At 47.6% G+C, this 26,843-nt stretch overlaps 1 protein-coding gene across 11 annotated transcripts in view; it reads right to left on the bottom strand.

The window, feature by feature from the left end:
- Nucleotides 1-26,843, bottom strand: part of ATXN1 (ataxin 1) — a 412,814-nt gene that overhangs the window by 192,393 nt on the left and 193,578 nt on the right. For 7 of the 11 annotated variants that reach the window (XR_006966045.1, XM_047101276.1, XM_047101278.1 and 4 more), the window contains one exon: nt 2,344-2,404. The exons of 1 other annotated variant lie outside the window; for it this stretch is intronic. The gene's annotated coding sequence lies outside the window, so the exon portion shown is untranslated. Of the gene's footprint in view, nt 1-624; nt 2,405-6,409; nt 6,574-7,892; nt 8,034-26,843 lie in introns of those variants that run through there. 3 more of the 11 variants (XR_006966047.1, XR_006966044.1, XR_006966046.1) reach the window with 3 other exon arrangements.

Consider the following 26,843-nt stretch of genomic DNA (forward strand, 5'->3'; position numbering starts at 1 on the left):
CTCTTTCTTTCTTTTTCTTTCTCTCTCTCTCCCTCCCTCTTTCTTTTTCTTTCTTTCTTTCTCTCTCCCTCCCTCTTTCTTTCTCTCTCTCTCCCTCTTTCTTTCTTTCTTTCTTCTTCTTCCTCTTTCTTCCTTTCTTTCTTTCTCTCCCTCCCTCTTTCTTTCTTTCTTTTTCTTTCTCTCTCTCTCCCTCCCTCCCTCTTTCTTTCTCTCTCTCTCTCCCTCCCTCTTTCTTTTTCTTTCTTTCTCTCTCTCTCCCTCCCTCTTTCCTTCTTTCTTTCTTTCTTCTTCTTCCTCTTTCTTTCTTCCTCTTTCTTTCTTTCTCTCCCTCCCTTTCTTTCTTTCTTTTTCTTTCTCTCTCTCTCTCCCTCCCTCTTTCTTTCTTTCTTTCTTTCTTTCTTTCTTTTTCTTCCTCTCCCTCTCTTTCTTTCTTTCTTTCTTTCTTTCTTTCTTTCCTTCTTTTTCTCTTTCTTTCTTCCTCCTTCTTTCTTTCTCTAAATGAAAAGTACAAAGCAGGTGTGGGATCTGGCCCTTCCCCACGTTGCTGAGGCCCTTAACTGCCATCTATCTTAGTCTTATCCATCTCTTGATCCCACAGAGACCCTTGGGTTCTCCAGGAAGCAGGGGACCTCACGTCCCCACATTATATACGGTGGTGTGTGCTCTGGGGATAAAGCTGTTGGCTTTTCTTGGATAAGATGAGAATTTGGAAACCTTAAAGTTGCGCCCCCTAATAAATACACATTCCTGCGCTCCGTGCATCTGGGGACGGGACAGGAGGGTCAGGATTAGGGTAGGAAGCAGATGATCGCCAGTGAAGTAGCAAAGCCATGTTCCTGATTCCATTAGAAATCAAACCGTCTCCGTCCCCGATACAAAGCCATCGAGTTCCTTAATGATGACTCCCGTTAGGGTGGAAAGGAAGCTCCCACTCGTTACGATAAGGTGATTAAGTTGCCAAGTGGGACGAAACAATAGACACAGCTTCTCAATACTACACTTGGACCATCCCACGCTGAGACGGAATGCTTTGGAAATATGCGCATTTGGCTCTCCGACCCCAATGAACCCGGTCCAGAGCCAGCTCTAGCACAGGCACCCTTGCAAGGACCGCAGATCAGCCCGCCTTCTGGGGTTCCAGAGGACGATCACTGTCTCACTCCTCTCTCCATCGTACTCCACAACAGCACTCTCATGTGAGAACCAGTACAACCTTTTTTTTTTTAATGACGAAATGTTTCTCCGGAAGTGTCTACGACTGCAGGTCAAAGCTGTACTGCACCATCAGGAACTTGTTAGGCATTACTCTGCAGGTGCAGACAGTCCCGGGGGGTGGGGGGTGGGGGGGTGCAGGTCCGCAGCTGGCCAGCAGGCACCTGCAGGTGCAGCACGGCTTCTAGCTGCAGAACAGATGCACTGCTGAGTCTGGGCTCGTGTCGTGGCACTGGGGACGCGGCGGTTTGGGAGGCGCAAAGGAAAACATCGCCTCCCAGATGAGGTCCGTGACAGGAGTGTCCCGGGTACGCCCGCCCGGCCAACCCCTCTCGGTAGTAGCCAGGGAGGATTCCTAGAAAGTTAAATAGTTAGACAGCATCCCTCTTGATAGGTGCCTTAGAGGGATATTATCAGGTATAATCCTTGTATCCTCAGAAAGGAGATTCCAAAGACGGTGCTGTGCCGGGTGGGGTCGGGTTGGGGTGGGTCAGGGGTGGGTCAGGGGCGGGCGGCGGGGTGGAGGGAAGCAGGGGAAACCACCACGAAGCTGGGAGTCAAGTGCATCTCATCACTCCAGCTCTACCGCTGTCTGAGAAGCCCCTGGACAGAGGATACGAAGCCCTCTGGGCCTCAGTTGCCCCATCTGTGCACAGGACCTTTGCCAGATGGGCTCTAAGGTCCCATGTACTGTTCACATCCTATTATTCCCTGTCACAATACTCATGACACAGTGTGTCATATGAACAAAACGGACGGTTTCTCCTTGCCCACGGCTGTATTTCTGTGCAAGTCATGGGGGGAAAAAAGAGAGCCTTCTCTCTTAATCCTCTCTGCTAGCTGCACAAGGTAACAGCGACGATGGTAATAATTCATAAGAGGCTAAACATGCGTGTGCCAAAAAGAAACAGCAGAAAGATACGAGAGAGAAGCCTTCCCTTCTGAAGGCAAGAGATCTGAACCTTTTAGTTCCAAGTGGGAGAAACTTCTAGAGAACACCTGCTATGAAGCACTTTTTCTTGGAGCATCACAATAACCGGATAAAATCTTGATGTGAAAATATAATTAAAAATACATACACATTATGAAAGATAAAGTAAAAATATAGAAAAGAGTCAAAGGGTCACTCACCCTATGAAAACGGCAGACTGGTTTCTTTTCACCAAGAAAAAGGACTAATTTCTTTGGAAAACTGGAAGAGAAAAAGATTTGAAATGAACAACATGAAGTCTGTATTAGAGGTCAGTGCAGGTGTGCAGGCCTAGAGATTATAAAAAATCCCAGCTCCCAGCACTTGGGCACTTAGTAGGTGCATGGCAATTGTCTGATGGATGGTGGGCATCTGATAGTTTGGGCAACCACATGGATTTCGAAAACAGGAGCTTTCAACATTTAATATGCAGAAAGTAAGCATGTGCATGATTTTTTTTTTTTTAAGATTTATTTATTTTTCAGAGAGAGAGCACAAGCAAGGAAGGGGCAGAAAGGGAGAGAATATCCGAAGCAGGCTCTGAGCTGACAGCGGTGAGCCCGACACGGGCCTCGAACCCATGAACTGTGAGATCATGACGTGAGCCGAAGTCGGGTGCTAAACGGACTGAGCCACCCAGGCGCCCCGTGCAAGATTCCTTTATCACGAAATGCACGAACCTTGTGATGTATATGGTGGTGCCCGGGAAACCATTTTTCAGGTGGATCTGTTAAAATCCCATTTTTCAGGTGGACTGTCTGTGGTCCCACGGTGGGGCTAACTGAAGATGCCTTAATGAAGGGAACCCGTAACTGCCCTGTGCCCTCTCCCTACACCCCTTCCCCACCACAAAATGTACACCCACAGCTCCGTGCACCCCCCCGCTGAAGTCAGTAACCCCACAGGGATCTGTAATTGGGTTCCTATGGGAATGTGGACTTGGTCGAGAGGCGCTGGAGGCCACATCTCGGGCCGACTGAGTAATCCCACGAAGAAGCCACGGCGTTTTGGGATCAAGTGTGGGAAAGAACGGAGAGGATGTGAATGTTGGAAGCGGAAGCCTGAAAGACGAAGGGAGATCAGGGGTGACTTCAACAGGCGGTGCAATCTCTGTCACATAAGGAACTCTGCTCAAGATCCAAGTTTTTAAAAATTTCCAGAGACTGTTTCAAAGACGCCTTTACAGGCTTAGGAGGGAACGTGAGGCAGAGCTGGTCTAGCTCCCGAAAGTGGCAAGTTTCACATGATCCCAGAGCATTTGGGAGTAAGTCTACGAGCTGGAAGAAGCCACTGCTTGCTTCTCCTCTCTTGCCCTACAAGGAAGAGAGCGCTGTGGCCGTTCAGACAGTAGGGACAGTCTCCTCCTCAGGACACCCACGGGTGGCAGATTCCCAGACCCAGTGTCTCAGAATCTCCAAGGCGCACCTCCCAGCCACAGAGAGAGAAACCTGCCTCCTAGACTTTCAGGCTGTGCTGGGGGACGGGAGGGCTCCCCAGACCATGTGGTTCCGCCTCTGGAGAAGTTCACGGTCTACCTGAAAACACTCCAGGGTAACAACGCAGGAGAAAAAGAGGGTCCAACGCTGGTGCCATCTCTCAGCACCTTCTTTTTAAAGCAACACTTTAATAATCCGCTCACATAAATTAACCGTTTTCATCCTCACGGTGGCAAGATGTCTACAGTCAGAACCACAGGGATCAGAAAAGCTGATTTTCGGAGTCAGACCCGAGTCGGTATCTCAGGTCAGTCGCACATCAGCTGTGGGACTCAAGGCGCATACACGCTCAGGACCCTTTCTTTCCTCAGGGGCAATACTTGTACCCACCGTGTATCACGTTTCAAGCTCTTGGTGGGTGCTTGGGACGTAGAAGGCACTTAGGAAAAAGAAAACGCTTTGACGCTAGGTGACACAACACATTTCTCTGTCTGCAACAATCCAGAAGACACAGGAGAGATTTTTATAATTTCGTAATTTATCAAAATGTGAGCACCTGTATTGCATCCTCTTTCTCTGCAACCCCTCAAAATTAGATGAGACAAATGAAGGCAAAGTAGAACATTTACCGTGAACAATTAGATAATATACATGAGGAAACAGCCCAAAGGAAGCAAATCAGCAGGCCCCACTAACAATCACTATGCACATTTTGGCTCACAAGGCTCTAGGCTCTCTCCTACACTCAAGTGCACAGAATTTATTAGACGTATACTTAAATAAATAAAATTATATACATACCTATTGTTTAGTCATAGCATACTATGGTAGTATTCATATTGTTTTTCAGCCTGATAATATTTTACTTATTATATTACAAACCTCTTTTCCTATCAATAAATCCATCCCCATCATAATTCTTTTTAATTTTTCAGTTTAAAAATGTTTTTTCTTTCAAAGCAGGCTTCACGCCCGGTGTGGCACCCAGTGTGGGGCTCAGACTCACAATCCTGAGATCGACACCTGAGCTGAGATCAAGTATCATACGCTTAACTGACTGAGCCACCCAGGCGTCCCACCATCAAAATTCTTAAACTACAAGAGCAGCGCGTGGAAAGAATGAACCACTCGATAAACAGGGGCTAAATGTACAGTCTACCAAAGTGCCCCACATGTAGGAGAAATGTGGTACAGAGTCTACCAAAGTGCCCCACATTTATGAGAAATGTGGTACCACGTGTGGTGGCACATGGTTCTTTCCTTTGACATTTTTGTCAAGATACAGAAAAAGCAGACGATATAAACACCAGAAGTCTTAACGAAAAATTGTTTGGGTTTGAGTGGGTGTCCCTTAGAAGACTACAAACTGGCCCTAACACCACAGGGAATAATATCACAAAGGACAGCATTCAGCGAGTTTCCAATCTACTGGAAGGGGACAACACTTCAAAGCCCGGGGCCAATGATGGATAGAGGTGTCTACTCCAGCTACAAAATCGTAAGTGTGTCCTGTTTCAGTGTGATGAGGGTAAAGTTACTTCATGACAGAAAGGTACACTGAACATTGTAGATCCTTGAGTGGATCTGGGCTTTAAAATCATCATCGCGTTACATAAACTTCAAAACCTGAAAAACAATCAGAATTTACCATGTTTAGAAAACGTCTAGAGGTGGAGTGTTTGTGCAGCCTCCATATTTGTAATCTAGCTTCCTTCTTGAAGGGAATGGTTGAGTTGCTAAAGCATACGTGATACGGTTTTGCTTGAGTTGCACGACACATCCTCGTCCCTGATTGAGAAAATCGTGCCATACCTCGAAATGCGACGGACTCGCAAAATTTTAGGAAAATACCGCTTTTGAGGGGAGGCTCGGGAGTGGACGTATCCCCACAACCGGCAAAGAGCACGGGTGCTAATTCCTCCTCCAGTCGTTAACGTAATCAACCCTTCTAAGGATTGCCAGCACAATCCGGGACAAGCAGGCAGGACGTGGGGGACTGGCAGGGAGCAGCAGAGAAAGACAGGACTCAACTGTGACAGCAGAGGAATGCCAGATCTGACACCAACTGGGAAATCCCAGAGAGACCAAACGTGAAGAAACAAAGAAGAGAGACATCACCGTTTGACTTCTGAAACAGCCAATGAACAGGTGCTAGGCCACTTTGCATTCTACCTTCCAACCAAAGTTCCCCAAACTTCACCCATCCCCTGTCCAGCTGATGCAATTTTTAGGGGAAGTGACGGTCTGTGAAGGACTCATGCTCTTGGAAGAGACTTCTACTGTTCTGTCTTGACCACATGAAGAGTCAACATTAGAAGATAAGAACACAGATCTTAAATTTTAGCCCTGGATGGAATCTGAAAAACATCTCCTCCGCTACTCACACTAGGGACTTTCTAGCACAGAATATGGGCTGTGTGACTCTTAACAGATCTCCTTTGATGGCAAAATTCAGGAGCCAGTGAGCTGTCCCTAGATCTGACAGTGAACGTCTTATAAGAACAGAGGTTTCGCTTTGCTTAACTCTCTTGTGGTCTCTGCTTTCTCCGTGAGAAAGAACCAGAGGGCCAGGCCACGCTGTATGCTATGCTGTGTCTCCAAGGCTAAATGATGCACATTCTTTTTTTTTTTTTTTTTTTTTTTTTAAATTTTTTTTTTCAACGTTTATTTATTTTTGGGACAGAGAGAGACAGAGCATGAACAGGGGAGGGGCAGAGAGAGAGGGAGACACAGAATCGGAAACAGGCTCCAGGCTCTGAGCCATCAGCCCAGAGCCCGACGCGGGGCTCGAACTCCCGGACCGCGAGATCGTGACCTGGCTGAAGTCGGACGCTTAACCGACTGCGCCACCCAGGCGCCCCGATGATGCACATTCTTAAATTTGCTTTCAAAGGGTCCTTCCTATCTTCTGATGGTGCACGTGGGGTGGCCCAATACTCATTTTGTATCTCAGACCTGTAGAGACATGGAAAATTGTGCCTTAAATTCTAACATCTTCGTCCAACTGCATACCTCTGGCAATGATGATCTAGCCAGGAAAACTGTGCTAATACTCTATGTCCCGCACGTACAATCTATTTTTGGACTACTGACTTTGGAAATGCATATCTTCTCATTGTACGATCCTGTAGTATCATCCTAGGCAATCACACTGGATTCCTTACTATTAGCTACAAGCAGGTACTGAGTGTCCTGGCACCATGCATGTGGATTTTTGTAAGAAAAGCTGCAGTAAAATAGCATTCTGTGCAACACACACAAAAGAGCACTTACTTTCACCAAATAAGCAGAAACTCCTTTGCCGGGCTGTTGTGGTTGTTTTTAATGTTTATTTATTTTTGAGACAGATCATGAGCAGGGGAGGGGCAGAGAGAGAGAGGGGGCGGGGGGAGACACAGAAAGCAAAGCAGGCTCCAGGCTCTGAGCTGTCAGCACAGAGCCCGACGCGGCGCTCGAACTCATGGGACTGGGAGATCATGACCTGAGCCGAAGTCGGACACTGAACCGCCTGAGCCACCCGGGCGCCCCTCAGGTTGTTTAATGGAGGCAGCAAGCAAGGATGCCCGAACAAAAGTTATCCAGGACATGCGGTGGTGAGCAGTGCTTTAGTCGCCCAACAGGTGCCAGGCAAGCATTCTCCAGGCAGAACAGCAGGACCAAAGTGCTGACAGTTGCAGCGACACAAAATGTAGCCTTGGCAAGTTGGTCTAACAATTACTTTGCATCATTCTGATTATGAGCCACAAGCATGCAATCAACAGCACAGAGACGATCTTAAATGATCTCCATCAGCATTTTACTTTACTTATCAAAGCGTGGCAGATGGAACACTCTCTCATCTGACCTCAACGCAATGTTAATGACCCAGACACAAAGAATGCCAAGGAACAACGGCGGTGCGAGAGCACTGGCCTTGCTGGGGGCCATTGGTTACAACAGATGCACTTTATTTCGTTCAGTTTTTCCATTTATTACCTCACGGTAGAAAAAGTAGTATTTGTGCGTTTCTCATCTGGTAAATTTATCCACAGTCTAACTCAATGTAAAGATTTAAGTAAGTTTACAGATTCCTCCAGACTTAATATTGTGTGTCATACATTGCTCTACAAGGAGCACATCCCGTATTCCAAAATGCATCTTTGTGGGTACACATCTCCCCCACTAAACTGCAGCCCAGCTCCGAGAGCCTGGAATTTACATCATGTATTTCTGTTTTCCCAACACCTAGCCCAGTGCCTGGCATATAAAATACGCAGAAATGAATGAATTCTCACCGGGCCATAAACAAGAAGGCATGCACGAATGACACCAAGTTGTTCTGAGAAGTCCCTAGAACTTCAAGGGGCAAGATCTGAATTGCAGAACTTATCTTCACATTGGAATGGTAAATACATACGAAGAAATGTAGTGGAGATCTGCTCTTGGGAAGTAAAAATATACAAATATCAAAACAAAAACATACCCTTATACCGAGGGAAGAAAATTATTTGCAAAACGGCCCTCCCACTAGATCTAACCTCAACAGCAAAGCCTGTAACCGAAGAGGGGGACAGTATCTGGGGATTGGTTTTCAAGGAGAGTAATTATAATCACAATAGGTTGGAGTACCAGCTCTTGGAGAGAAATACTGATTGCTAGATTATGGGGGAGATTTTTCCTTCTCAAAAAGTAAAGAAAAAGGACCACAAAGTTCTTAATATATCAGCACTATTACAACTAATGCCTATCACTTCACCGACACATTTCAGTTGGGGCAGTAAGATTCCATGAAATGGGACAGAGATTATATATTTGCCTTTATTAAAAAAATTTTTTTTAATGTTTATTTTTGAGAGAGAGAGAGAGACACACACACACACACACAGAATCCGAAGCAGGCTCCAGGCTCTGAGCTGTCAGCACAGAGCCGGATGTGGGACTCAAACTCACGAACTGCGAGATCATGACCTGAGCCGAAGTCAGATGCCCAAAAGACTGAGACACCCAAGCACTCCTATGTTTTGCCTTTAGATAAATATCATATCTGCAATAAAATGTGACATCTCGCCAGGTGCATCCATTATCGGGATCCTATTTGGATTATACAAATGACTGCCCTACCAACCACTGTGTATAAGAAAAGGTTTTCAGGTAGATGCTACTCCCAGCTTGATGATTTCTTGGGTATCTGTGTTTGTGAGGGTGTGTGTGTGGTGGTGTGTGTGTGTGGGGGGGAGAATTTCTAGTGGTCTCAAAGGATATTATATACAATGTAATAAAGTAATATATACAATATCTTTAAAAAAAGGTTTTTTTAATGTTTTATTTATTTTTGAGAGAGAGACAGAGTATGAGTGGGGGAAGGGCAGAGGGAGAGGGAGACACAGAATCTGAAGCAGGTTCCAGGCTCCCAGCTGTCAGCACAGAGCCCGACATGGGACTCGAACCCATGAACTGTGAGATCATGACCTGAGCTGAAGCCGACACTTAATGACCCAGGGCGGCGCCCCTCTACACAATATCTTATACCCAATGTTTACTCTTCTTGAATTGCCAAAACACACTACGTAGACTTTTCAAAGGCAGTGTCCATATACCTGAACGATTCTTCGAGCAGTTAGTGTAAGTTTATTGTAAGCAACGCCAAAAGGCTAAACAGAAGACGAAATAAAGTCAGCAAACCGCAGGATCTCAAAATTCCGGAGCCGGCAGTCACTGCCTTAGCAAAGCCGCCCCTCTGACTTGGGGGGAGGGAGCAAGAGAAGCCGATGCTATTTTTAGGGTGAAAGGCAGCATGTTTTTCATGCTCTACACTTTAGGGCCCTGTCCGGGCTGCAGCCTCCGTCACTGAGTTAGAGACCAAGGCTCCTTCACCAAAGTTCAATATGAATAGGACCTGGCAAGGGGGAAAGGGAAGAGTTAAATACTCCAGCTCTCAAATGTGCTGCCTGCGTCAGGGAGACGTTTCAGGCACATCGGGCAGTGGCACAGGAGGTGCCCCGATCAAATCACAAAGGCTTTAGGGACACAATTTTGGGACACATATAGCTGGAGTTCAGGAAATACTTTAAAAGCTGTAATACTCGTATCTATGTGATCGTTATAGTTTTCAAAGTGCTCACTATAGAATGAAAACACAGTGTCAACATCTCTGTATCATAGACAGGACGTTTAACATGGACCTTTCAAGTGTCGACAACAGCCAAAGGCTGGCAAACTTTTTCAGGAAACGGCCAGGTAGCAAATGTTTCAGGGCCCGATGATCTCCATCGCGACCGCTCAGCTCCGCCCACTGCGGCACCGCAGAAGCCACAGACAATACGATCCCGATGGGCGTGGCTGTGTTGCAATAAAACTTTATTTACAAAAACGGGTACGGGTGGGAATTGGCCCACAGGCCAGAGTTTGTCAACCCCTGGTCCAGAATATCATGATGCTGGGAAATGATAAGACATCATCTCTGCTTCTCCTCTTCCTCAAAATAGATTGTGTTCTCGTTTATGTGAACATTAACAAAGGGAACGTCACTCAAGTGGACTTGGGAGACTAGAAGGGGAGCTGTACTACTCAACATCAATCGTAGGAAAATTGTCCATTACAGACCCCAAGGCGAGAATCAGCAGCAGGAAAGAATCAACAATCGCGGGTCCCACCAGGGGAAGATGCACCTCACAGCTCTGGCTAGCACTCAACCACCCCTCGAACACTCAGCCAGTGAGAAACGCTCATGACCTTGAACTCGTGCTCTTCTCCAATAGATTTTCATCCCAAACAACTCCTCCCAACGTCCTCCTGTTCCATAAAATAACGTCCCTTTCTTTTGTGTGCTGGACTTGCCCATGGTTTTGCCGTAGCTTCCATGCCCCCAACAGCTGCTCTTTGCTATTTCCGATAAACCCATTTTTGCCAACAAAGAACTGAAAGTTTTATTTTTAAGGTGAATACCTCAGCACAAAGTTAGATGGCAATAACATCCAGTAGTCAACAGCTGTGAATGACTTATGTTGGCGGTATCCACCGTTAAACTTCCCCCACAATAAGCAGCAAGGGCAAATTTTTTCAGTATGAGGTGGAGTTTTACAGACCAGCAAGTCTCCGTGCATTATCCCTGCATTAACGTACGTGCAAATAGAATAGAATAGACGTTCCCACAGAACGTCAGATAAATGTCCAGTAGCCTCTTGAAGTAGTGTACTATCCAGGTAATCAAGACGAGAGCTGTGCAACCACAAAAAACAAACAACCTGGTTAAAAACTGGGCAAAGGAATTGAATGGACATTCCTCCCCAGAAGACATACAAACGGCCAACTGGCACATGAAAAGCTGCTCGATATCTCTCGTCATTAGGCGAGTGCAGATCAAACCCACAATGAGACCATTCACACCCCAGGAGGATGGCTATACACATGACAACAACAAACACAAAGCAATGAAAACAGAAGACAACACGTGTTGGCCAGGATGTGGAAAAATCGTAACCCTCGCGCACGGCCTGTGAGAAGGAGAAATGGTGCATTTGCTGTGCAAAACAGGATGGGGGGTCCTTCCAAAAATTCAGCGCGGAATTACCACACGGTCCAGCAATCCCACTTCTGGATGTGTGCCCGAAAGGTGTGCAAGCTGGGGGCTGAACACATGTTTGCGTATACCCAGGTTTACGGCAGCACGATGCACAAAACCCACAAGGCAGAAGCAGCGGCTCAAGTGTGAATAAAGAAAACGTGGTAGATAATACAACGGAATACTATTCAGCCTTAAATAGGCCAGAAACTCTGACACGGGCCACAACATGCACAAACCCCGAGGACGTTTGCTGAGTGAAATGAGCCAGCCACAAAAAGACAAACACTGCATGATTCCACCTGTATGCGGTACCCAGAATAGTAAAAGCCATAGAGATAAAAAGTGGAGCAGGGGATGCCTGGAGGTGGTGGCGGGAGGGGTGAATGGGGATTTACTGCTTAATGAGTCCAGAGTTTCAGTTTGGGAAGATGAAAAGCATTCTGGAGAGAGATGGAGGGGGACGGCTGCACAACAGTGTGAATGCACTGGATGGCCACGAACTGCTACTTAAAAATAGTAAATTCTAGGGGCGCCTGGGTGGCTCAGTCGGTGAAGCGTCCGACTTCGGCTCAGGTGATGATCTCGCGGTCCGTGAGTTCGAGCCCCGCGTCGGGCTCTGTGCTGACCGCTCAGAGCCTGGAGCCTGCTTGGGATTTTGTGTGTCCCTCTCTCTGTCCCACCCCTGCTGGCATTCTCCCTCTCTCTCGCTCTCTCTCTTAAAAATAAATATGAAAAAAATAGAAAATTCGATGTTACATACATTTTCTCACAATTAAAAAAAAGAAAAAACAACTTTGTGAGCACTTGGCCCTCCACGGGAGCTTTTCAAATGATCTCTTTGGACCAGGAAAACCCAAAGACAGCCAAGTGAGCCTTGCGTGAGATGGCTGGATTATGGCAGGCCGCTAAGGAATTTGAGGGTTCTCGGAAATCAGTTAAAATCTGAGAGCCTTCACGTCTAGGAATCATTTGGACCAAAAGAGAATATGAGGGCTTCTGTGATTCAGGGGGAACTCCGCACGGATTTGCGATATGGGCAGGATTCATGCAATATTCTTTCTGAGTGCTATATCCCCAGAGACGCGACTCGACAGTGGGTCAGGAGGAGGGTCGATTACAGGCAGGAGTAAAAGTTAGGGACGGAAGGCCACAGGGAAGGGCAAAGAAAGGTAAAAGAAATCCCTGTAATGAAGGCAAAGCAACCCCATCTTTTATGAGAACAGTGAAAAACTCACAATCTCCAGGTAAGAGGAAGTCTCTGTCTCCATCCCTAACCTCGCTCTCCTTGGTCACACATGTGTGACCACCTTTCACGGACTGGCATGAAATGTAAGCTCTTCTGAGTCTAATTCTGCAGAACACTTCATACCGCATAGCACGCCTAAGAGGTGACCTCATGAAAACTATCTTTATTTCGCGTTATTCCAGGATTACTCAGGTGTCATCCTTGCAAAAGTCAAGCTAATACGGGGCTGCATTACCTGCGCCAATCACAAGGCCGAGTCACGGTTTCTCAGCCAGAGGGAGATGATACCACTTCTTCCCACAGTTTCGATACGAAGTAGGAAGATACCTCCAAGCTAGCCCAGCCCTAAGAGAGGAGAAAAGTCTGGCAGCCACGTTGTTGACACAGGACATTAGTGACTACCCTTAGGTGAGGACGAGTCTTCCCACACTACACAAACCAGATAGAAGGCTGTGTCATTTCCAGCTCAGTTATCCAGAATGACCACCAGAGTGTCCATATACCTCAATTACCCACAACGTTTTCTGGTGACCAGAGTTTTAACCAACCTGTAGTAGAACGTAGTTTTCATCGGAGGGCACACATCTCTATTAGAACCATTTTTACAGTCCTTGTCAGGGAATTCAAAGCAGGAAACAGAAACGTGTATATGCAAAAAAAAAAAAAAAAAAAGACATGCAGGGTAAGGGTTTATGCCAGATGTTTAGACAGCTAAAGCCAGCAACGTGCAGAAAAGTGTTCAATAACTAGCTGGAGGGGACAGAAAAGCCGTGATCTGTAGTGTTTGCAGGTATCTGTAGTCTAAACATTCCTACCACGGCCGATTTTAAGCATGCAATATAATGCCCACCTGCTCTCAAAATTCCTCAAAACCTAAGAGTTGGCTTGTGAGCGGCAGCATGAACTGGCTCCAACACACCACTGGCTGAAACCCGTTTCCCTCATCCCGCCAAGATCCATAAACCCCGTTTCGTATCTAAAATAACCAGCCCCCACCAAGCTAAAGTCCATCATTAATCACGCCTCTTTCCATCTACCAAAAGATATCTGTTCTCACCGCCACATCTTTTTCTTTTCTTTTCTTTTTTAAGTCTCCTCCTCTGGAATAAAGCTCACTCAAGTCCAATCTTATGTAGGGAGGCTTCTTCAACTGCCCTGAGACAGCACCGGCTCTTCTCTATTTGGAATTTCTACAGCGCTTACGGTCTACTGTCCTCTCACTGGATTCTAGGGGGCCGGGTTCCATGAGGGCAGGGGACGTTCTCACAGTGCTAACTAAGCACAGGGCAGGGTCTGACCCGGCCTGAACTGAACGCAACCCGCTGGCATGACTGGTGGGGCCAACTATCCAGGCCGCTCCGGTGAGCTAGCTCACCAGCTGCTCACCCCTGTGCACGCCAAACTCTCACAAAAGGAGGCAGGGAACGAATACTTGTTGAGCGTTAAAATTTCTCCAAGCCCCGGTACCCGGAACTTGGTTCCCAACACCATTCCTCAATCAAAGGAATCGGGGCTAACTGGAGAAATGGCCGATTCCAAGATGGTGGCAGGGAACCGTCAAGGTGAACATGAAGATGTTCAGAAAGAAAAACACAAAGGGTATCAAAGGGAGACAGGAGACAGAATCCCTCATGTTCTTGAAAGAGCTGCCAATGCCCCAAACTCGCGCAACTGGCCCAACAAAGCACACAGCGTTGTAATAGATCATAACCTGAAGTAGAAAACAAACGCCCACGAGTTCATACTGATAAAGAAATGACTGAATAAATAAGACACCAGTCTCCTTGGTGTGGGTTCTTTCCCAAGATGGGGGCGTGCGTGAAAAGAGTAACTTTAAAATGTCGAAACCTGACAAACACGACCTCAGCTGGGTGAGATCAAGTGCCAGGTGATCATGGGAAGTCACGCTGAGGGTAGGCGCCCTTGACGTCTACGCTCTGTAGACGGCGATTTCCCAACTCTGAGAAATGCTCATCAGTCATTTTGTAGAATGCCCCTCAAGTGGGGTTTTTCTAATCGTAACAAAAACATAGGAAAAACCCCATTTGAGGGGCATTCCAGAAAACGCCCGATCGGCACTCCTCAGAATTGTCAAGGTCATCAAAAACAAGTCAGAGAAACTGTCACGTTCAGCGGAGCCGAAGGAGACACGATGGGGAATGCAGTGTGGTTTCCTGAAGGGATCCTAGCACAGAAAAGGGACGTCAGGTGAAAATTACGGAAATGTGAATGAAATAGGGACTTGACTTACTTACTACGACGACGACGACTATCACTAACGAATTGCACTCTTGTCAAGTGACTTACATGGATTATTTTGCTTAATCCCCACAATGCTGTAAAATGGCTCCACTCCCCTTTTACAGAGGACGACAACCTCGCTCTAACTATCCACCCCAAGGTAACAGAGTTAGTCACTCGTGGAACTCAAGGTGAAACTCACAATGAATTCTTCTACGACTTTCAGAAGTTTGAACTTCATGAATCTTCACAACAGCCCCATAAGGCCAGGTAGCGCTGTCATGATTTCCTGTCCGCGCGCGAGGAAACCTTACGAGGAGGACGCTGGGTGAGTTACTCAGGGTGGCACAGCCCCTACGTGGCACAACCAGAATCCGAATTATAAGGGACTTGAATCCTAAGGACCCAAAACAACACACGTGGTATCTCCGTTAAGAACCTGCCTTGCAGCATCGGTCTCACGATGCGCTATTGAAATAAAAGATAACGGTAACCACAGCAAACACTGAAGAGTATATAGTATGTGCCGGTTACTTTACAAATATCAACTCGCTTAGCCCTCCCAACAACCCAGAGAGATAGGTTCTATTATGATCCCCATTGTACAGATGGGAACACTGAGGCACAAGGAGGTGAAATCAGGTGAATAGATGGGTACTAAGTGTACAACTCTTTCAACTTCTCTGGATGTTTCAAATTATGTTTAAAGGACCCTTTCGTGAACCATTGTGCCTGGTCATCATAAAAAGGCTTCTCAGGGATTGTTTATTTGACCCAAATTTATACGTATCTGATTATTTTTTTTTGGCATCCCACTTTTTAAAAATTAGTTTCCTGATTTCTCCTTTTGCCTTCTTTTACCTAAAAGCTTCCTCCCACCCACCCCGCAGTGAGAGACGTACATCTTGCCAATGTGCTGCAATTAGGCTGTTAAGTAACCGACTTGAGGCCAATGTTCATTCATTAGAAAAAAAAAAAAAAAGCCATACGTAATATGAGTTCTAGGCTCTGCAGAGCGTTAAACTTCACACGGACCCTCCAATCATCTTCGGGGCTTGGATGGATTTCAACGCTGTCCTTATCATAGACCAAAAAAATACATCATTGTTGTTCCAGTCGGTAAACATCTCAGTTAAGTGGCACGTTTATAATGCATTTATTTCTTTCGCCATTTCCATGAAGTTGCTCATTTACTCACTCTACCTGCGATTCGTACTTGGGCCTCAGCTACCTGAGGACCTCTTCTTGGTTTGCTTCACATGAGGTTTTTCTGGAGATAGGAGTCAATGAAATGATTTAGAAAAAAAAAAAAAAAGTGCCTCTTCCGATTCCAATATCAGATTGTTACTATCTTTTGTAAAAGTTAAAATCTGTTCCAGATCGTTTTAGGTGTGCACGGTCCTGAGTTGAGACGCGTGACCAATTCATCAGTGCTGACAAATGTTAAGACTGCCCGGGGTTTTGTCTTGCTTTCCCACCCCGCAAATCAACAGCTTCCCCCAACGGCCCCAAGAAAGGAGTGCTTCCGTTCCGCCGGGCGAGGCCACCACGGGCCAGCACCAGCTCTCTGCTGACCTCAGAGAAGGGCTCCGAGTGCAAGAGTAGCTGTGGCTTGGAAACACGCTCTCATCGGAAAAGAAGCACGGTCCGGGCCCCAAACAGACCCTGCTGGCAGAGAAAGTCTCACTTCTCAGGAGGCATGTGCACTTCTCAGTCTGCCAACCTGATCGCAGTGAGCTGTAGGCAGCTGCACAAACCGGCCAGATGGGTGCATTTGGTGAAAGCCCTTTGAAGTCATTACATTCCTCTGACCTGCACACGAAATATGCCCGCCGGGGACAAGAATTCCCTGTTTTCTCTGCACCTCCACGACCCGGACTCCCCATGACAGTGAGAAGCTCGAAGTGCTCAGGGTACCAAGTTCGGAGCCAACGCCGGCGGGCGGGCCTGGAGGCCTTGGACAAACTTCTTAACCTCAGCGTGCTCAGACACAGAAGTTGCAAAACAACGGTTAAAGGGTTAATACGTTGACCAGCACTCCGAAAGGATACTGGCACAAAGTTAAGTACTATATCGGCATTTGCTATTAGAGACAAACGTCCAAGTTCATTGTTACCAGTGATTCCAAAGTAATGAACCCGACCCCCCCCCCCCCCCCCGCCTCTCCCCGGCTCACTGTCCTTCACCTGCCCACCCATCCAGGGTCGGCTCATTTAAGACCCGCACCGATTCCAATGTCATAAGGCCTGGTCACCCAGGGCAGCGGTAGCAGCAGACAGAAACCCTTATTTGCAAGACTAATGTGCTTCTCCAGATGAAATGTATAGCTAACTGTGCAGTCCACTTCTCCTTTTCTTAATAAGGGTTTTTCACATGCAGATTTTATCATCATGCTTACTTCCTCTCTTTTCTTGTAGTATTAAACATCTTTTCCCTTTCAGCTCTGTCCCACCCTACTGTTGAATTTTAAAAAAGGAAAGAAAAAGCAAACCAGCCAACTAGCTCGGAGGCCTCAGTATTTTGCTCTCAACTTCACACTGCTGATAATACACGCTGCCGTGGCAGTTTAACGGAGAATTGGGATCTAATGAGAAAAGATAAGAGAGGGACGCAGATCAAGGAACTCCCGAAAACCAGCCCCAAATAGTGTCACCAAGGCCTGGTGGCCTCCGAGCTTATTAAACAGACCGCCTCTCACTAAGGGGCATGCAATTCGCCTGCAGTCCTGGCTTTAAAACTATTAGGTCACCCTCACACCGGATTACCTTTAAACAAGGACATTCTGTAACCAGGGATCCACCTAGGTGGCTTAGTCATCCGATGGGCCTCAAGGTCACCGGCTTGAGTAACAGGATGAGAATGACCTCATTCACCCACTACAGAGCCGTTATGTCACCAATCAATACGGGAGGCCTCTGAACATCACCAACAAAGACTTCTCGAGGGAGCACCTTGCACACATCAGAAGCAAATTGCACCCTTAAAGGCAGATGACACACGGAACACAGAAAGACCCGTTCTGCAAAGCAACAGCCTTTGTTTGGTTTGGGAGAAGCAGCACTCCAGCCCCGGAAACAGGGAGAGAGAAGAGAGAATCCGTACAACAGAAACAGAGCGCTGTCTGCACTCTCTCTCTGACGTGACATTTCCCCCCACTTTCCCTCTTGAACACAGGATGCATCTTCTGGGGTCTCACCAGGCAGGAGGGAAGACAGAAACGGAGGTATAATTACTGGGGGCTGTGATGCGGGGGACCAAGAAACAGCAGCCCTCCGCCAAGAACCGATCCCACAATGCACTGGCGGAGAAACCAGTCACGCTGACCGTCACAGACACTGGAGACTGCTTACTCCGTCATTGTTCGATTTAATTTACAAACGTCACCTCATCTGGCCCTCCCATCAACCCGCGGCAATAGGTGCTATTATCGTTCCCATTGCACAGACGGGGAACACTGAGGCACGAGGAAGTGAAGCAAGGTGCCTAAAATGTCACACAGGCCGCAGAGTCACCAACAGCAGCAACAGGCACCAGGGGAAGTTACTTTTGTGGGGTTTTGCACATGCTCGATCCTTTTTTGTGAATAACTATCCCACACATTTAATCCCGAAATGCTCTCCTGTCAGACAGAGAGGTGTTCGACCTATCTCCGTGGAATGAAGGTGGGAGTAACTGACTCTAATTAATCCTTAAATCACTCCGTGAGGCAGACCGAGGGCATACAAGTAACCTCGGCCTCAGGTAAGAAAAAGGAAGTGCAGGGAGTCCAAAGGACTTGTCTTGGGCCACATGGCTTTATTTCTGACTTCTTTTCATACCGCTTTAAATACGAGCTCTTGCGCGACTTACCGGCGGTTCTTGGATCTTCCAAAGCTGCGAAAGGTTTTGAAGAACGCAAAATCTTTTTGCCTACACTCAGAACAGAACGGAGGTGAAGGAGGCGCTAGCCTGGTGGACGGAGGCTGGGGCCGGCCCCCCAGCCCACGGGGCTCCGCGGAGTGTAGCCGGAGAAGCAGCGTGGCCCGCACCACTGCCAGCACCCCGGCCCCAGCAAAGCACAGGGGCAGACGGGACTCTGCCCAAAGCCCCCTGGATCTTGGGCAGAGGACGACCAACCATTCCAAGTCCCATGGGTAGAGGACGGCATTCTCTCTCCCTCCTACCCGGTTCTCCTCCCTCTCAATAGACATGGGGCTCAGAGACACCCTTTCCTGGCCTCCTTTCTCGTGCACCTCTTTGCGTTTCCTTCTTTGGGGCTGTTCTGTATCTGTTCCCTTTTCGGCCCTGGGGGTTTCCCGGCTGATCACTGGAAACGGGGCAACCTCTTGTGACCTACTTTTTCATCACCAACCGGAGCAGAGGAGGGCCGACTGTGCTCGGGGACCTTTCTGGGTCTCTCTAGGCCTGAGCACCGTGGATGAAGTCTGGGATTCTTCGAAGTGGGAGACTTGACGCCAACAGTGGTGGCCAAGCCGGTCGGGGGGAGGGCGCAGTTTCACAAGGACGGGACTGCAGGCAAATCTGTGTCCTGTCGCCCTGCATCTCAGTAGGCAGAAGGCGCTGGGCATCACGGATCATCTGTGCCTTCAGTCCAGCCTCCACAGTTGACAAACAGGGAAGCTGTGTCCCACCCACACTGGGCGACTTAGCTCAGGGTCTGCAATCGGCACGGGTTCAACGAGGGATTTCTGACCTCCTGCCCCTGAGCACCCGAAACCATAAAGGGCAAAAGTAGGGCGTGAACAGAAGGACCTTCGTGAGATGCCAAATGATGCAAGATGGCAAGATGCTCAGGTTCTGGATTCATATACGCATCTGTGTCAACTTCTCTCTCAAGGCCCTTTATGGAAAATAAAATAAATCCTACTGCCCAGAATCGCCCGAAGGCTTACCAAGTGTTTTAAGGCCCTCTGATGCAAAGTGCAACACCGAGAGATTAAAAAAAAAAGATAACCCTTTCCCGGCTGCCCACGTCTCTCTGGAACGTGTGATGGGTGAATGGGGAAGAGACCCGAGAGGCACCCAGGCCTCCCAGGGGCCCCCTGCTTCTGCCTGAATGTGAGACACAGCCGCCCGATCATTAGCATACCAGATTTGCATTCACTCCAGATGAGATTTCATCACCGCATCATATTTATTCATCCCTTAATATAAATCCAAATTGCTCTCTCCAAATAGCAGAGAGCACTGTGCTTCGGTAAGGGGAAAGAGAAAAATGATCGCGGTAAGAGATACACAGCGTTTTCTCCTCCTCTCCCTCCCCCGTGCTGTGCCCTTCCCTGCCTCATCCCAGGGCTCAGAAGACACGCATCAGTCTTTGGTTGTCTCATGGTAGAGGGGCTCTCGGTGAAGGGAAAATACGGTAGCCCTCAACCCTCCCAAATACTGTGGGAGCCCCTTGTCAGTCCCACTGGAGGTGAGCCCCGGTGCCCTCCCAGCAGCCAAATGTAACTCCCTAGCAGACCAAAGGCTACAACCTCTTAAAGAAGACAATCTTGGGGCGCTTGGGGGGCTCAGTCGGTTAAGCGTCCGACTCTTGATTTCAACTCAGGCCATGATCTCACAGTTCGTGGGATCAAGCCCTGCCTCGGGCTCTGCACTGACAGTAGGGAGCCTGCTTGGGATTCTCTCTCTCCCTCTCCCTCTCTGCCCTTACCTGCTCTCTCTCTCAAAATAAGTACATAAACTTAAAAAAATAAACAAAGAAGACAATCATGTGTCTGAACCTGGAAAAGTCTGCTTGGAAATAAAGAACTGTTTTTTTTGTTTTTTTTTTTTTAACAGAAGTGAGGCATTAACATAGGATGTCCACAAATGGCCTTTGGGAATGCCAGCACACAGAGTTCAGGAAATGAAGGAGACACAAAGCACACAGGGCCACATTGCTTTCTGCTTGTCCCTTTCGACCATGGCCACCACCTCCTTCTGCCGGGGAAGTGGCATATCACGGGAACACTGCTTTGCCTGAGAAGAAATTTATGGTGCCTGGTCTTGTGAAGGGACAATTAGTAGCATTATCTAGAAGGGTACATTCTAGGGGCACCTGGGTGGCTCAGTCGGTTGAGCGTCCGACTTCGGCTCAGGTCATGATCTCACAGTTTGTGAGTTCGAGCCCCGCGTCGGGCTCTGTGCTGACGGCTCGGAGCCTGGAGCCTGCTTCGGATTCTGTGTCTCCCTCTCTCTCTCTCTCTGCCCCTTCCTCACTTGCGCTCTGTCTCTCTCTGTCTCTCAAAAATAAATAAACATTAAGAAAAAAAAAAAAAAACATTAGAAGGGTACATTCCCAAGTGTTGTTTCTGATTCTTTTTAGGTGGGGACCGGACATGCACTTCCCCCATGTGCCAGCGTGTATTTTTAAAACAGTAAAAATGTTAAAAGAAATCCCTCTTATCGGCCTGCGTGTACGCTAAGGGAAGGTTTGCGTAAGACTCCTTACGGAAAAGCACACTCCAGGAAAAAGACTGGCCAATTACCTGTAAACTGAACTCCTAACTGTGCCTTGAACCAGGGCATATGTGACAAATTTTATCCAGTAATTGTGTTTTCATGGGTCCTAACCACTATGATTTCACTATGATTTCTTTCTCAAGAAAGAGTCCAAGGATGGTCAGACTTCAGAGGAATTTAGACAGTTTCAAGTGTCTTCAGAAGTTCACATTCAAGCTGAAAATGGACCCTTAAAAATTAACCCTAACTTCTGGGTCTGGGGCTAGATACCAATGACTTCCCACAGGGTTACTGAACATGCTGGGAGCTGGCTTCCCTAGCTTACAGGACTGGAGCCAAAAGCAACAGAGGTTGTCACCCCTGAACCCTAACTCCACTACAGCATGTGAAAAACCTAACGAAATACAACGTCCTGACCAAGAATTCCTCTTCATGACGGGCCTGAAATATTCAAGACGTTCAGAGAAACATTAGGGAATTGGACCGCGAGTTAGGAAATTCCAGTCCCGGGTCTGCCACCAGCTCGCGGCTGGGCCTGAGCAAGTCCCAGAACTTCTCCGGGCCTCCACGTGGAAGTCAGCAAAGCCAGGGAGTTCACGGATTTCCAAAGTCACCCGCATTCTCTGAGCCTCTGCTTCCAAGATTCTTGTCTTTCCCTTTGCCAGCAGGGACCGAGAGTGTTAGAAAGGTTGTGCCTCTGACCCCAGAGGAATGTGACAAGGGCCTTCCTTGCATTGTTCCCACAGTGACCAGCGCCAGCTGTCCGGGCAGGCCGGCCAAGTTATGGCGCACGACTGGGGCCGATGTGTGGACTCCCCCCCCCTCCAGGCCTCCCCACTTCCTCGGGGCCCTTGTCTGCAGGTGGGCACCCTCCCCGCAACACAACAACGGGTCTGTGATCTTTAACAAACAACAGTTGAGGGTTTAAAATCTGGAGTGCAGCCATAATGGCCTGAGGCTCCCCCTGATCTCAGCGGGAGGGGTGCAGGTAAGTCTTTGCTTCTCCACATCTCCGAACCTACCTCTGGAGGGGGCAACGGGGTCAGTGCACCTAGAGACGACAGGCAGTTTTCCAAGCATGCTGGCATGCAATGATGTGAAGGGAAGTCCTGCTAAAAGAAGGGACTCCGGTGAGAGATCTCCACCAGAGACTCTTGGGGTGAGCCCCGATTTGCAAACAGGCAGTTCTGAGCAGGTGCGGCGATGTCGAGTTTCCTTTTTGCCTGCAGCCTTGTGTCTGAGATACTAATAAGGGAAGATCACTGGAAAGCATTACCATTATTTTTAGCTTTTCTAAGGGAGGGAGGAGTTTTTTGAAAGGGCAAAATGGAAAGGAATTTAGGGCAAGGGTGTGTGTGGGGAGAGAGGAGAAAAGATTAGGAAAAAGAAGGACTTGCAGGAGACACACACAGCTCCTTCCTCCTTCCTTGACCGATGGCTGCGGCCAAGACCACATCGAGGACGTTAGGTCCACATATCTGGAGGCAAAGAAGTGCCCGGAAGGAAACCACTTTTCTCTACGCATGGCAAACGTGTACTTCATCCTGTGGGATTTTTTTTTTTTTCTTATCTTTTAAATGTAGCAGATGAGGCCAGTCACAGAAGCCTTCTTGGAAAAGGGCTTTAAAATTCATGCTGGATTTGAATGTGGCTCCAGCACAAACCCCAAAGAAATACCCTGTCTGGATGTACGGAGATCATGAATGTTCCAGATTCATAGGAGATGGAGAAATTCTTCCTAAATGACCTTACAACTTTAAAATAGCAAGGTGGAGGGGCGCCTGGGCAGCTCAGTCGGTTAAGCGTCTGGCTTCAGCTCAGGTCATCTCACGGTTTGTGGGTTCGAGCCCCGCGTCGGACTCTGTGCTGACAGCTCGGAGCCTGGAGCCTGCTTCGGATTCTGTGTCCTCTCTCTCTCTCTCTCTCTCCCTTCCACTGCTCACACCCTGTGTCTTTCTTTCAAAAATAAATAAACATTAAAAAATATTTTTTAAATAACAAGGTGGAGTCCAGCAGCTTCTGGGGTGACCAAAATATGGGCCAAGAACATAACATTTCAAGGGAGGATTTCTTTTCTTTTCCTTCTTCCTTTTTTTTTTTTTTTTTTTTTTTTTGGCAATAGGTAGTACAAAGTCTCCTTAATGAGCTGCAAAAGCTAAGGCATGAATTCCTCAATTCAGAGGCCTGGTAATTGCTGAAACCACAGCGCAAATGCCACCTGGTTCCTAAGGATCCTTCTAAAACACAGACCGCTTCACCACGACCTGTTTGCCTGCTACAATTTTTGAAGCAAGATCGCAACACAGTCAAGTCCTCAACCCTGCGGCGTGGCTGACCCGAGCCCGGAGCTGACAAAGGAACACGAGATTGGGTGTCCCACGTCCAAAATAGGACCGAACGGGGCGTTTGTGCTGTAGGAGAAGAGTGGCTGTATTTTGTTTAATGGAACTAAATTTGTGCCCATTTAAATCACGAGCAGGTGGCACTCAGTAGCCAAGGAAGCCCTGAAAATATTCACATTCAGTGAATGCAGTCGTATGTATAATTAGCTGAAATTTTATTTTAAAGTACTCTAATCTTTTGTACTGTTTTTTGTTTTTTTTTTTTTTTACAGTCCAAACTGGTGAGGAACAGAGAGCAGCTTCTGAACGTATTATGAAAGCACACAGCCACTGTATTATCTGTACATGTTTTAAAAAACAAAACAAAAAATGGGGAAGGCGTCCGAAAGTCTCTAATAGCACATATGTCAGGATCACACCGGCGGGAAGGGCACGCTTTCTTCCAGAGGAATGAGTCTGTTGTTCGGGACAGGTAAGTGAGCTCCACAATAGCATCCAGGAGAAGGGCGGAGGGGAAGAATGAAAGGTATCCATTCTGGAAGCCTAACATTGCCTCTCGACGGGTTCGTGGAAAATTTCAAACGAGTCCCAAAGAACGACAGACCACCAGACTTTCCCACCCCGGGCTGGGAAGTGGTCCTCTTGCCTGGGGTCAAATGTCATCCAAGCACCCCTGTCTCTCTTGCCCTCGCAACCCCCTGGGCGGTAATAACACGAATACAGAAAGCAAGCATCGCGCTGGTTAGAAGTCACAAAAATCCTACACTTTAATCTAATTTTCGTTTTAATTTGCCACTTTTCTGAGCCTTAATTGTCCCAGCGATTAAGCGGAGATATGAAACCGCCACTAAGAGATACAATTACTTCTGACATATTCATAACAGTTACTTGCAACTTGTCACAGTTATTGTTAATGTGTTTTCGTAGCTTTTGGGATGAGCTGTTAGAAGCCAGGAAACTCCTCTGCGAGGTGAAGTCCCCTATGTTAAGATGCTGGGGGAGGGCACACATAATTATTATGTAACTGTACCCTGAGAGCATTTCCATGACAAGTTTATTTATTTTTCACATATAAATTAGAACCAACTATTTCAACATGTTGAAATGAGAGTTTCTATGAAAAACAAATGTTTCGTAGAATATAAATCAACATTTCCCAAAGAGGAAAGCGGCACAGGCCCTCTCCCTGGAGGGAATTCTAGCATCTTTCAGAGAAAGAACAGGCAAGTCTGAGGAAAGTGAAAAGAAAAAAAGAAACATTCCCTCTCTTTGTCCCGGGCTTGCCAAACCCCTAACGGAAGGGGACTTACAAGAGAACAGCAAATGTTCTCAAGGAAGTGTCTAAGACTGGAAAAATAATAAGCGAATGCAGGGCTTTATGTAAATGACAAGAATACGTGGCAACTGGTTATGGGGGGAGGGGATTATCACGTTTAAGAAACCCCATTCGAAGTCAGCCCCAGACCTTGAGATGAGGCCTTAAATGCACTCGCTTTTGGGGGCGCCTGGGTGGCTCAGTCGGTTGAGCGGCCGACTTCGGCTCAGGTCATGATCTCACCGTTTGTGGGTTCGAGCCCTGCGTCGGGCTCTGTGCTGACAGCTCAGAGCCTGGAGCCTGCTTCGGATTCTGTGTCTCCCTCTCTCTCTACCCCTCCCCTGCTCACGCTCTGTGTCTCTCTGTCTCTCAATAATAAATAAATGTTAAAGAACAAAAAATTTTTAACTGCACTTGCTTTCAAAAGCCAAACCCCAGAAACTCTTCTCATTTTTACTAGATGCCGGCAACAAATTCACTCCATGTATAACCTCACCCTAAAACCCAAACGATGGGCCCAGTGTCATGGAAAAGCAGCCGGGTCTGGGGAAATGGCCCCCCACCTTGGTTTCCTGGAGCTGCCTTAAGAAAGCACCACACGCTGGGGGGGCTGAAACAGCACACATTTATTTCTCACAGTTCTGGAGGCTGGGAGTCCATCAAGACGGCGGCATGGTGGGTTCCTTCTGAGGCCAAGACAGAAGGACCTGTTCCAGGCCTCTCTCCCCTAGCTTCTGGTGGTTGGCAGGCCATCTTTGGCATTCCTTGGCTTGTCACAGCATAACTCCAGCCTCAACGTGGCATTCTCCCAGCACCTCTATCTTGATGCCCACACTTCCTCTTTTCCTTCAAATTTTTTTAAATGTTTATTTATTTTTGAGAGAGAGAGACAGAGAATGAGCGGGGGAGGAGCAGAGAGGGAGGGAGACACAGAATCCGAATCTGTGCTGACAGACACAGAATCTGTGCTGACAGCCCGACGCGGGGCTCGAACTCACAAACGGTGAGATCATGACCTGAGCCGAAGTCGGACGCTTAACCGACTGAGCCACCCAGGCGCCCCATCAAATTTCCTCTTTTTACAAGGACAGCAGTCGTGTTGGACGAGGGTCCATCCTAATGAGCTGATCTTTACTGGATCATCTGCAAAGACCCTATTTCCAAATAAGGCCACCTGCACGGTCACCGGGGTTAGGACTCCCAACGTCTTTTGGAGGGATGCAGTTCAACAGGTAACACCACCTTATCCCCACCCAACTTAAGAGAGGTAAAGGGGGGGAAGCCGAACCGGCTCCCGTGAGGTCCCTCTTGTCCCACAATGCATGCCACCAGTGTTTTAGGCTATCCACCACTGCTCACAGGGAACACTCAGGAATAGACACTCCAAGCCTGTGGACACACACACCCTAGCAAACTGTCACTTGGCTTTACCGTGTTATCCAGGCCGTTTCCACTACCTTCCCACCTGCACCTGTTCTCAGCTTTGGCCACATGGCTGCCGTGCTATCTGCCTGTCAACCTGGTCCCTTTCCACCTCGGGACTGGACAGAAGTCATCTGCGGCCTCTGACAATTTTGCATCCTCTTCTACATGTTCGGCTCTCCCGCTCCTGCTTTCATTTCACCCCTTTTACGTTTGGGGCAAGCCGAGACGTATCTCAGAAAAGGGAGTCAAAATATATTTTTGACCTGTTTCTATAGCCAGCATAATGACGGGGGCACGGGAGAGCCCATCATGGTCATTGTTAAGTATGCTCTTTTGCAGTTTACAAAGCATCTTGCAAGTATGATCGTTGCAGAAAACAATTATTCAACAACTCTAATAGAAGGCAGCCATACCAATGATTCCCAGTTTATAAAGGAGGAAATGGAACCTTAAAAGGGTTAGGTAATTCAGTCATGGGCACCCAGCTAGTAAATCACAGAGCCGAAATACGGACTCCTGTCTTCTGACAGCAGGTTCTGTATTTTTATACAACACATAATATGACATAATCTGCATGAAATCATCAAGAAGGATTGAAAGTTGCTTGTTGACTACAAGCAGTGCGTTTATATGTTTACATTCCACATTTTAAGGCATTTTTCAAAA

Source organism: Lynx rufus, unplaced genomic scaffold (genome assembly GCF_022079265.1).
Source record: "Lynx rufus isolate CCGP_SWC_20201006 ecotype Redwood Valley unplaced genomic scaffold, mLynRuf1.p SCAF_6, whole genome shotgun sequence".
Lineage (NCBI taxonomy): Eukaryota > Metazoa > Chordata > Mammalia > Carnivora > Felidae > Lynx > Lynx rufus.